The 12,940-nt window shown below is 44.6% G+C and overlaps 1 non-coding gene and 2 pseudogenes across 1 annotated transcript; all 3 read right to left on the bottom strand.

Annotated features, from left to right (window-relative positions):
- Positions 1–208: 208 nt before the first annotated feature.
- LOC113099506 (uncharacterized) lies at positions 209–386 on the bottom strand (annotated as a pseudogene).
- Positions 387–6,528: 6,142 nt separating this feature from the next.
- On the bottom strand, positions 6,529–6,692 carry LOC113099507 (U1 spliceosomal RNA). The gene has a single exon (XR_003289467.1). It is a non-coding gene; the product is annotated as a U1 spliceosomal RNA (small nuclear RNA).
- A 374-nt stretch (positions 6,693–7,066) lies between these two features.
- LOC113099455 (uncharacterized) lies at positions 7,067–7,239 on the bottom strand (annotated as a pseudogene).
- Between the last annotated feature and the right edge of the window lie 5,701 nt (positions 7,240–12,940).

Genomic DNA, 12,940 nt, shown 5'->3' with positions numbered 1-12,940 from the left:
GACTCTCTTTAAACAAACACACCTGATTCGATGCGTCACCTCGTCTGTGAAAGACTTCAAGACCTCAGGTGGGTGCATCGTTAGTGGAAGAGTCCAAGACCCCAGGTGGACACATCAGGAAAAAAGTTTGCAATAAACCACAGCATCTGCAACGCAGCTCTCATTCCTTGTTCTGCTATTCGACACAATAAATGGCAATCCCAAAAAGGGAAAGCACACCGTTCCTGGAGACACTGCAATACCAGGCCGATGCATGGAGTGGACGGAGCAAGCCCCGGCTCCAGCTCCGTGATCTAAAAATCCATTTAATATGTAGTCCCCGGATGGGGGACGTATCAGATATTAAACTGATAAGAACAGATTTTTCTTTTTTGAAAAAATTTTATTGTCACAATTACATTTTGGTTACATGGCAACATTTTTTTGTTAAAACACATTATACAATGGTTGTTGTTGTTGTTTTTGTTGTTTTGTTTAAAGCACAGGATAATTTTTAAATTAATTAATACACAAATAAAAACATTTTGTATTGAGTGTGTTTTGTTGTTGTTGTGTGTCTGTAGTGCTAGAGAAAATATAAAAATAAAAAACAGTATTAAAATCAAAAGACAGGTTTAAAACGTTCTCTTCTGTTGTGCAAAAACGGTATGTCCTTTAAAGAAAAAAGATTAAACCATCAGCCTCAGTTCCTCAAAACCAGTCCCAGAGGCCTGACCCTTCTGGCCCAGAGGAGATCCTCTTAAACCGAGGCACCGCTGTCCCACTTCAGGTGTTTGGGGGCATCTACGGGCAGTCAGGCTCGTGGCTATGGGACCTTTCCCGTGTAGCTCTGACCCTCCACATCCGAATGGCGACATGCGGTGTACTCCTGCAGCCTTGATTTGGCTAGCTGGATGGTGGCGTGCAGGGACCCCTGCATGCGCTTCCCTACCAGTAGGTTTCTGGAGGTCCATATGGCATCTTGATGCAGAGGATGGTAAGCCATAGCTTAGGGGTGTTTTTGCTGGCATTTGTTTTGGCTCACCCCTCCTCTCCCCATTGGGTAGTCTGGACCCCCCCCTACTGGTAGGTACGGGAAATTGCTGGGGGCCAGCTGTCGCCCACAGGTCCCTCACAGCGCTGCACTCCCATAAGGCGTGGCCTCACGGTCTCGGGGGCGCCACATCCGGACCGCGGGCAGATGGGGTTCTTTGACATGCCACGGCCCTGACCGGGAGGATCTCATGGGCAACCATCCAAGCCAGGTCTCGGTGTCGGTTGTGAAGAGCTGAGTGGGACACATTCCGCCAAACGTTTTGGCTTCACCTAGAGTGAGCCCGGTACTGGACACACCGGTTCCCGTTCCTGCACAAGAGAGAGTATAGAGCTTGATTGGTTAAAACAGGTCACACTTTCTTTTTCCAAATTAAATTTCTTTAAAAAGTTCTTTATGTGTGTGTATGCTGGGGGTTGGTCAAAGGCACTGGCATTGTCAAGTCTGTCTGTACAATATTTTGGGTTCTTAGTAGGACCCCATCCAAAACCGGGTCATGGCTCCTGTTTTGTTTGTTTGGATGGGGTTCGGCATATTTTATATGTAGTGCAGTATAAAAAGCTCCTAAAAACAAGTAGGGGTCTGGCACTCCTTTTCCTCCATTTTGGGGTGCTTTCTTCATGGTTGCTCTTTGAGTCGCTCCCACTTAGACCCCCATAAAAAATAAAACATTGCACGTTCCAGAGATACAAGAAAGAGTCTGGGGGGAAAGAAAACAGAACACAGCAATAAAAACAGGGGTAAAATCACAGCTTTTATGATTAAAACCTTTCCTTCAAATGTCAAACGTCTCAGTCCCCAGAAACCTAGTTTTTTCCGCACTTTAACCATCACGTCATGCCAATTTCCACTCCCTCCCCCGTCTCTGTCAAACTTAATACCCAGTATTTTTAACTCTGTCCTTTTAAAAGTAGTGTCCAGTCCAGCGAGCTCACTAGGTTTCCAGGGACCGTAAAACTGTGCTTGTGTTTTATCTCGGTTCAGTCTGGCTCCCGATGCTTTCCCAAACCAGTCTGTCAGGTCCATAGTCCTCTGTGTTGATAAAACGTCAGTACATAAAAGGTTGACATCATCCATATATAAACAGTCTTTGCAGTCAGTCCCTCCAGTCCCGGGTATAGTCAGTCCACTGATCCATGTATCCCTTCTCAATACCTGCGCTAGGGGTTCGATGCAAGCCACATACAGGAGAGGAGATAACGGACAGCCCTGACGGACGCCGCTGCATATATTTATCGCTTTGAGAGATTCCCGTTAACTAGGATTTTGCTGGTTATGTCTTTATACAGCAATCCCACCCAAGCTAAGAACCTCCTGGGAAACCCCATTTTTTTCCAAAACTTGAAACAAGTAGTGGTGCGAGACTCGGTCGAATGCTTTTTCAAGTCTAAATTTAAACTATCAGCCGAATATTTCTGTCTCTCGCATAACAGATGGCGTCTCTTATCAGTACGAGGCTGTCTGTGATCTTTCTCCAGGGACGGCGCAGGCTTGATCCGGGTGGATCAGATCTGCTAAAACTGTTGACATTCGTGTTGTTAAAAGTTTACTAAAAAGTTTACAATCAAAGTTTAAAAGGGTTATAGGACGCCAGTTTTTTAAATCTGTCTTGTCATCTTTTTTGTGTAGTAGGGTCATTATTCCTATCCTAAAACTGTCAGGAGCTGGTCGATCTTGTCAAAGTCATTAAAAACAGCCAGTAAGTCTTGTCTTAAAATGTCCAAAAGGTCAAAAAAATTCAAGAGGGAGTCCATCAACTCCAGGAGTTTTCCCTTTTTTGAATTTTTGAATACTTTTGTCTATCTCAGAAATGTTAAAATCCTTTGTCAGACTGGTATCCATTTATTGTTTTCTCTATGCTTGTTAAAATTTCGCTCAAAATGCTGTTGTCACTTGCCTTTTCTTCATAGAGTTCTTCATAAAAGCTTTCTATTACTGATAAAATATCCTTTGTGTCTGTCATTGTTTCTCCTTCTTTATTTCTTAATTTAAATATTGCTCTACCTCCATCAATAACTTTCTTAAAAAAGTATCTGCTGCATTTCTCGCCTTCCTCTATTTCCCTTTCTTTACTCCTGAAGAGAACACCTCTACTTTTAACCTCCGCTAATTCTGACATGTCTTTCTTAACTTCCTTAATTTCTTCGTTAAAATCAAAACCTGGCTAAGAAGATAAAAGTAACGTTGTAGCCTCTTTTGCAGTCCCACCATTCGTCTTTTTTCTTTTAATTTTTTCTTTTCCCTGCCCATCTAAAAAAAGTCTTGGTCTTTGCCTTTACCATCTCCCACCACTGTGCTCGTGAATCATAAAAGTCTTGTAAAGTCTGCCATTGGCTGTACTGCTCCCTGTAGTATGTTGTGATCTCTGGGTCTTCCAGCAGGGAGCAGTTCAGTTTCCATATCCCTCCACCTGTCGTCACACCTGTGGGAAAAGAAAGGGTGCAAGAAAGCATAGCGTGGTCTGAAAAGAAAACGGGCATTAGTTTAGCATCCACTGGTGAGGTCTCGCGTAAAGATATAGTCTATACGGGAGGCTTTAGTGCCATCACCACTAAACCAGGTGAATCCTTTTTCCCCAGGATGCATGGTTCTAAAACAGTCAGTCAATTTAAAATCCTTTATAATGTTCTGTAGTAAAATTGACGTTTTATCCATTTTAAAATCCTCTCTCTCCCCTTTTCTATCATTTTTACTTAAAATGCAATTAAAATCCCCTGCTAAAATAAATGGGGTCTTCCTAAAAGGTGGGACTGCACGTCTTCTAAAAGGTCGTTCCTTTCATTTTTATCTGTAAAAGCATACATATTTAAAAATATTAAAATCATGTCCTAAGAAGGACAGATTTATTAAAAGAGCTCTCCCATCTCTCACCACTGTGCTACCCTTCACCAAGAGCTGAGGATTTTTTATTAAAATGGCTACTCCATCGGCTCTGTTAAAATTTGATCCACTCCACAAAGATACATGGGGCCATTGTTCTTCCCATCTCCTATAATTGGACATAAAAGGTAAAGCACATTCTTGTAAAAGCAGGATATCGCTATTTTGGCCGAGAAGCATGCTGCTAAGACGCAGCAGGGAGGAAGCGGACACGGCGATGCCCATCTCGGCTTTGGTAAGTTTGGAGACCTGAAAACGCTGGGATGGTACCCTGATAGCACACATACATCTAGGACGTCTATTTGACATATGAATTTACATCTGCAAGATGTAGTTTAAGGCTGTTTGCTCATCTGCAATACGTCTATTGGACGTCTCCTTTTAGCAGTGTTGGAAGGTTACTTGGAAATGTAATAGTTACAGATTACAAGTTACCCTGTTTTAAAATGTTATAGTAGTATAAACTTTTCAATTACTTTATTAAAGTAATGTAACTAATTACTTTTGAGTACTTTTAGATACTTTTCTAAATTGTGAAATTAAATAATAATAAATAAAAACATATACATCAACTCAATACAGTTATCTAATAAGCATGTGTCATTCCTGTATATAATAACTCCTGAAACATTGGTGTTTTTTTAAACTGCTGTCCTTTGTATATGATATGATAGGTAAAATGCATGACGTGACACAGAGCAGTTCTAGAAATGATGTTTATGTGCTCATTACTCCTAAAGCGGCAGAGGCTGACAACACTGCAAGCTTCAGTAGGCCTATGTATTAAATGAAACTGCATGTTTTGCCATTAATTTACAGGAAGGCGGACTGGGAAAAACAAAAAATTCTGTTAAATTCTGGAAATTATTAGGGCGATGTCTCAGAACAGTCAGTGCAATTTGGGAAAGAAATCAGTGAAATCTGTATGTGGATGTGGTAAATATTCAAATGTAATTCCTTGTAAATCGTTAAAAATTTCATAAGTAACTTTAATTTTAATTACTAATTTTTTCTTCGTAACTGTAACTAATTACAGTTACATTCATTTGTAATTAAATTACGTAATGCTACATGTAACTAGTTACTCCCCAACACTGCCTTTAGATGTCAGATAGATGTCAATTAGATGTCTTTTAGATGTTTATGATTTAGAAGGTATATAAACTACATCTGAAAGGCGTATTCAGACGTTTGTAGATTGGCAGATGCTTTCCAGATCAACAGTTCTTTAACAAACATCTTGCAGACGTAAGTGTGCTATCTGGGTAGTACCCTCCCCTGTCTACAACGTCACCGGGCCTCGTCCCGATCGGCCTGACGGAAATACGGCATGGCTCGTAACTCCCAAACGGTTGGTCGCAGAGCCACGTGCCTTATGACACCGAATCCTTGGCTCGAGCCGACGAGACGCAGGTCTCAGATTGGCCCGCGCTCTGACGAAATTTTCGGGTATTTTGGATTTTGTCGAAAACCTTCTTTTGCAACCTGCGCCAGGTATTTGGCCCAGTCCCACCCAAATCAGCACAGAAAGCTTCTCTGGAGTCTGAGTGTCAATAATCATCCAAAAAAGAGGACATTTCCATTCACCTTGGCGAGGGGACCTCAAAACGTGCTAAGTGGCGTGTCCGAGGTGGCTCGAATGGCTATATACTCCAGGAAGGAGTGAGATCCCTCACCCAAATCGGCACACCTGTGCAGGGCTCAGTCCGAGGCCAGGTGAAAAGCGCGGCGACAGGCCACTAGGTGCGCGTAAGCTGAAAAATAGGGAAAAAGTAATGTAAAAAGACAATCAAACAAAGATGAAAACACCTGCAACACTGCGGGATGGTAACCTCCCCTGTCTGCAACGTCACCGGGCCTTGTCCCGATCGGCCTGACGGTGGAACTGCAGCGACGGAAAGTACGGCATCGCTCGTAACTCCCAAACGGTTGGTCGCAGAGCCACGTGCCTTATGTCACCGGAATCCTTGGCTCGAGCCGAACGAGACGCAGGTCTCAGATTGGCCCGTCGCTCTGACGAAATTTTCGGGTATTTTGGATTTGTCGAAAACCTTCTTTTGCAACCTGGCGCCAGGTATTTGGCCCAGTCCCACCCAAATCAGCACAGAAAGCTTCTCTGGAGTCTGACTGTCAATAATCATCCAAAAAAATAGGAAATTTCCATTCACCTTGGCGAGGGACCTCAAAGCGTGCTAAGGTGGCGTGTCCGAGGTGGCTCGAATGGCTATAACTCCAGGAAGGAGTGAGATCCCTTCACCCAAATCGGCACACCTGTGCAGGGGCTCAGTCCGAGGCCAGGTGAAAAAGGGCGCGGCGACAGGCCACTAGGTGTCGCTGTAAGCGACAACAAAATTAATACGAATCGAAAAAAAGGACAACCAAACAACATGGAGACAGTTACAGCTAGGCTGCAGTCAGTCCAATCTACTTTCAAAGTAAGGTCTGCGCTATGTTCGAACTAAACTACCCACCAGGGTCCGATTTTTCAAGAGCGCAAGTGACTTTGTTTCACAGGCGCACAACACATATCTCGCATGTGACAGAACTCCCCATTCTGAAAGGAAAATAAATAAAAAACTGTAAAAACCTCTTCTGCTTTGTTTCACCAACAATTTCAGGGGAGAGCGCGAACGCAGTCCCCCACTACCATAAATTATGCAGTCGAGATTCCCGCATTTGGGGAATTCGCAGGGGTCAGCATGGCCGGAGTGCAATGGACAAGCCTCGCCCTGGGTGAACCGCCTTCTTGATCATGGTGTCTCCCCTGCCAGGTAAGTATGAAGGCCCAGGCGGTCAGCCAGAGGTGTGATTTGCATCTCTACCATCCTCACCAACGGTTAGCCCTCCGCCCCCCCTCCAGGAAAGGAAGGACGGGTGCCTTCCGTTACTGGCCTGGAAACTGCCAAGCTCATGGGCCGGTGCTTCCCAACGCCAGTTTTAGATGACTCTCTTTAAACAAACACACCTGATTCGATGCGTCACCTCGTCTGTGAAAGACTTCAAGACCTCAGGTGGGTGCATCGTTAGTGGAAGAGTCCAAGACCCCAGGTGGACACATCAGGAAAAAAGTTTGCAATAAACCACAGCATCTGCAATGGCAGCTCTCATTCCTTGTTCTGCTATTCGACACAATAAATGGCAATCCCCAAAAAGGGAAAGCACACCGTTCCTGGAGACACTGCAATACCAGGCCGATGCATGGAGTGGACGGAGCAAGCCCCGGCTCCAGCTCCGTGATCTAAAAATCCATTTAATATGTAGTCCCGACGAGGGGACGTATCAGATATTAAACTGATAAGAACAGATTTTTCTTTCGAAAAAGTTTTATTGTCACCATTTACATTTTTTCCATTTGCATTTTTTCTTTTTCACACAACATTTTTCTTTTAATCACACATTAAAACAAGCAATATAATATATAATAAATACACATGGTAAAATGAAAGAAACAATCATTGTAAAAAGCATTTGATTAAAACCACAGTGTTTTGCTTGTTTTTAAAAGTCCATTATTGAGGTGTGTTTAAAAGGTGCGGTCAGTTCCAAAAGTAAAATACAAATTTTAAAAAAGCAAACAAGCCTCGTATTATATATATGTTAATAAAACCTCTTTCATGATAAAATAAAAAACACCAATTAAAAATCATCTATTGTGCAAGACCGGGGGTGAGTCCTTATCAAGTGGGTCATCACCCCACTCTCCAGAACAGGGACATGAGATGCTACTTTATGGACTCAGCGGAGATCCCCTCTCCTCCGGCCCGCTGGCCCGCTTCCCGTAGCCAGAGTGGTGAGGGTGCATCTACGGGCGGCCAGGGTCGGTGCCTGCCGGGACCCTCTCCGTGCGACCCCGGCCCCCCCGTCCGAATATCGTCGTCCGTACCCCTGCAGCATTGATGTTACCTTTAGCTCGCATGCATGGAGGGTTACCGTAACGCGCTTCCCCACCAGCAGGTTTCTGGTGGCCCAGATGGCATCCTTGATGACGTTGAGGGTGAGCCAGAGCGAGGTAAATTTCTGTGCCGTCAAGTCCTTCAAGCCCCGGCCCACCCCAAGGATGGCGAGCTGGTACCCGAACTGGGCCCCACCCGCTGGTAGGCACGGGAAATACAGGGGGCCGGTCTTGGCCCACAGGTCCCGCGCAGTGCTGCACTCCCAGAGCAGGTGGTGGACGGTCTCCGGGGAATTGCAGCCGGACCGCGGGCAGATGGGGTTTTGGCCATGCCTCTGGAGTGCATAACCGCCCTGACCGGGAGGATCTCATGAGCCACCATCCACGATAAGTCCTTGTGCCTGTTCTGGAGAGCGGGGTGAGCCGCGTTCCGCCAAACCTGTTTGGCCTCACTTGGTGTGAGGCCCGGAACTGGACTCACCGGTTCCCGGTCCTGCACAACAGAGATGAGAGACTTGTGTTGAGTTAAAATGGTGACATCTTCACTCTCTAAAAGGTATTTCTTTAAAAACTTTTTTATAAAAACTGTACTCTTTGGGCAAGTTAAAAGACACTGGGGTTTTCAAGTCCACTGGTAAAATTTTCAGTGTTCGTAGGTAAGACCCCATCCAAAATCGCGCCATTGCAGCCGTCTGTTTTCTTTGGATGGGGTCGTGGCATAACTAATGTGCAGGGCGGTGAAGCGGCTGCCTAAAAACAGGTGGGGGTCTGGGAGGCCTTTTCCACCGTTCTCCGGCCTTTTCTTGATGGTCTCCCTCTTCAGGCGCTCCCACTTGGACCCCCACAGGAAGTAAAACACCGCCCTCTCCAGTTTCCCCAGGAACCACCGAGGGGGGCTAAAAACAGAACAGACAAGTAAAATCAGAGGTAAAATCACAGATTTAAAAATTAAAACCTTGCCTTCCATCGTCATCTGTCTTAGTCCCCAAAACCCCAGTCTTTTCCTAACTTTCCCTAACAAGTCAGTCCAGTTTTCCCGTCCACCCCCGTCTTTATCAAATTTAACGCCTAAAATCTTAAAATCGTTGTCTTTAAAAACCAAATCAAGTCCTCCTGTGTCCACGTCTCCCCACGGCCCGAAGAGCTGGGCCTCGGACTTGTTTCTATTGAGTTTGGCGCCCGAGGCCCGACCGTACCAGTCAGTCAAGTCCAGTGCTCTTCGTATTGATAAAACGTCTGTGGCTAAAAGAGTTACGTCGTCCAATATAAAACACAGGTCGCCGTCAGTCCCCCCGTCCCAGAACGTCCAGTCCTTTGATCCATTTGTCCTCTCAAGATCTGTGCCAGTGGCTCGATGCAAGCCACATACAGAAGAGGAGATAAAGGACATCCCTGACGGACACCACTGTGTATGTTCACAGCTTGGAAAGATGCCCATTTATTAGAATTTTTGCTGACTATTCCCTTGTACAGCAGTCCCACCCAGGCTATAAACCTCTTTGAAACCCCATTTTCTCCAGAACCTGGAAGAGGTACTGGTGCGAGACTCGATCAAATGCTTTTTCAAAAATCTAAATTTAGGACTACTAGCCGAATATTTCTGTCTCTCGCGTAACAGATGGCTCTCCTAATCAGCACTAGGTTGTCTGTTATCTTCTTCCGGGCACCAGAACAAGCTTGATCCGGTGAATCACGTCCTCTAAAACAGTGACATGCGTGTTGCTAAAACTTTGCTAAAAGTTTATAATCGAAATTTAAAAGTGTTATGGGTCTCCAGTTTTTTAAGTCAGTCCGGTCACCTTTTTTGTGAAGTAAAGAAACTATCCCTATTCTAAAACTGTCTGGAAGTCTGTCGAGGGGCTCAAACTCTTAAAACTGTCAAAAGCTCTTGTTCCTAAAATGTCCCAAAATGTTAGATAAAACTCCAGGGGAAGTCCATCCACTCCTGGGACTTCCCCTTTTTAAAACCTCCAGAGCTTTTTGGGTTTCTAAAATGTTCAAATCTTGGGCTAAAATCTCATTTTGACAGTCGACCCTTTTTCAACAAAATTTAAAACTTCTTTTACGGTGTCGAGTGTACCTTTTTAAAACTATATAAAGCCCCATTAAAATTTTCCACATCCTCTAAAATCTCTTTTGTTGTGTTAACCTCCCTATCCCCTGTTTAACCCTGGTTAACCCCCCACCCCTTGTTATTATTTTCTTAAAAAAATATCTGGTACACTTTTCCCCTTCTTCAATTTCTCTCTCTTTGCTTCTTAAAAGGACCCCTTTACTTTCTATATTGGCTAAAACTGACATTTCCTTTTTTACATCCTGGATTTCATTGTTAAAATCAAAACCATTATTTAAAAGATTAAAATACCTTTGTAGTCTTTTTTGCAACCCCAACATGCATTTCTTTTCCCTACTCTTCTTTTCTTTCCCTATCTTTCTAAAAAACTGTCTCGTCCGGTCCTTTACCATCTCCCACCACTGTGCACGTGTATCATAAAAGTCTTGGAGGGTCTGCCATTGGCTGAACTGTTCCCTATATTCTAAAATTACATTCTTGTCTTCCAACAGGGAACAGTTCAGCTTCCACAGCCCTCCCCCTACCGTCACACCCATGGGCAGTGAAAGGGTGCAAGACAGCATCATGTGATCAGAGAAAAAAGGGGGTTAATGTAGCATCGGTTGGCGGGCAGTCCCTTGTAAACACGTAGTCGATTCGAGAGGCTTTGGTACCATCACCACTGAACCAGGTGAAGCCCTCCTCTCTTTGATGCAAAATTTTAAAACAGTCGACTAAATTAAAATCTCTGACTAAACCCTGCAATAAAACCGACGTTTTGTCCACTCTAAAATCCTCCCCTACCCTTTTCCTGTCTGTTTTAGATAAAACACAATTAAAATCCCCTGCTACCATTAGGGGAGCCCTACCTAGCATGTGGGGTTGCAAGTCTTCTAAAAGCTCATATCTTTCGTTCTTTTCCGTAAAACCATATACATTAAGAACATTAAAATCCCTGTCTAAAAAGGTCAGATTTACTAAAAGTGCCTTGCCTCACCACAGTGCTGCCCTTCACCAAGATGTTAGGATTATTAATTAAAACCGCAACTCCGTCGTTTTTGTTAAAATTTGATCCGCTCCATATGGAGGCTCCTGCGGACCATAGCTCTTCCATTTTTGTGTACCTAGTTAAAAAGGGCAGAGAACACTCTTGTAATAAAAACAAATCTGACTTAAAAGATTTTAAAAAAGGACAAAATACTCTGTGCTCTAATGGTGGACCTCACACTTCTGACATTTATAGTAGAGATGGTGAGGGCCATGAGCAGTAGGGTTTAAAAAGGTATGAGGGCATTTAAAAACAGAAGACAAGAAAAAGACTACAAAAATATGATTAAAATCATGTTACATCTTGTAGCATTTGTCTTTCCTTTTCCCCAGATGAGCTGAGGTCTGGAGGGCAAATGCCTGTCGCTTCAGAGGCCACAGAGGGAACCTCTTGTGGCTCCTTTTGGCGATGATGCTGTTAGCTTAATGTGCAAAAAGGAAACCTCATTTTGGGGACTCTAGGGGCCACATGCGCTCCAGATCTACCGAATCGGAACTATCGGGCTTATATGCTGCCCTAGATTTTTTCTCCTCCGTTACAATCAGAGGAGACCCCGCAGGTCTTTTTTTGCACCTGAGCATTAGGGAGTGAACACTCTGTCTCACTCCCGGTGGATTCTTCCACCCCATCCGAAACTGTTACCAGTGATTCTTCCTCACTTTCCTTTCCTTCCATTACCATTTCCTGTTCCGTTGCCTCCGCCCCTGTGGCCGCCCCACTTCCTCCTTCCTGCCCAATCCCTGAGGCCGGCTGGGAATTTTGAAATTCCCGCCAAAACCTCAGGGACCGCCTCCTCTCTCCTTTGTTCCTTTCGTTTTGCCCATGTGGGCGGCCATTTTTAGCTTGTTGGGCAAAACTTTTAGGGCAGTCTCTGTTAGAGATGGTTTGTGTTCTCCACAAAGATTGCACCGTCTGCCATTGGTACAGTCATCAAAACTGTGACCAATTTCTCTACACTTCCCACAGATTAACTCTTGGCATGCTTCAGATAGATGACCAAACCTTCCACACTTTTCTGCAGAGTTTGGGCATTCCTTGGATAATGTATGTAGCCTCTGTTCTCTCCGAGCACATCATGGAAGGCAGATTGCTTCAGGCCCTGGTAGCCCCCAGCGTCTTCCATTGTTTTAATGGGAATTCGCCAGGAGCATGTCCAAATGCCATCTTCATCTAACACTTTGACAGGCTGGCCTCGAACAGTGCCAAAATCTACCCAACCAAACACAAATATCATCTCCAGTCACGGTTTCAATTGAACATCCTGACAATCACAGTTTTTAAGTGTGTTATCAGAAAGTTTCTCAACAGTGAACATGGAAAACTGGCTTTAACGGATTCAAACCTTTGCCAAAAGTCACTAAGTAGGGAAGCGGTTTTAAAACTAACATCAAATCCTTTGTTCAAGGGCAGAGTCATCAAACAATTCAGGTCGTCACATTTAAAGCTAAGGTCTTTTGGTCAGCTTCCTGGAAAAGTCCATACGGGACATTCCCAGGAGCTTTCCCCTCAACCTGCCTAAATAAAAAACGCACGCTGTGGTGCCTCCGCACGCCGGCACGGGCAGCCGACATGATGGAGGCACCAACAGCCTCTATTAGGATTGGGAGTTCCATCTCCTCATTTCCGTCTGCTCCAATAGTGTGGTTTGGCGGGAAATTTGAAGTTTGCTCCGCCCCCCCTCTCTCCTTACCTCTGTTATCAATTTTCTCTCCACCAACCCCAGGGTTTGGCGGGAGATTTGAATTTAGCTCCACCTCCTCATTGGCCTGTTGTACTCGCTCCTCAACCGCCATTTTGTCTGATTTTACTTTGTTGGCAAACGATTTGGGGCAATCTCTGTAGAGATGAGACAAGTCTCCACAAGATTACACTTTCTGCCATTTGGACATTCTTCAAAGGAATGTCCAATTTCTCTACACTTGTTACAAAAGAGTTTCTGGCATGCTTCAACAAGATGCCCAAACTCCCCACATCGCCGGCAGAGTTTGGGCATTCCCTGGTAGTGGATGTAGCCCCTGTTTTCTCCCAGAACTA

The sequence above is a fragment of the Carassius auratus genome, unplaced genomic scaffold (assembly GCF_003368295.1).
Source record: "Carassius auratus strain Wakin unplaced genomic scaffold, ASM336829v1 scaf_tig00216951, whole genome shotgun sequence".
NCBI classification, from domain to species: domain Eukaryota; kingdom Metazoa; phylum Chordata; class Actinopteri; order Cypriniformes; family Cyprinidae; genus Carassius; species Carassius auratus.
Note: the sequence above shows the minus strand (reverse complement) of the source record. Positions and strands in the feature narration are given on the sequence as shown.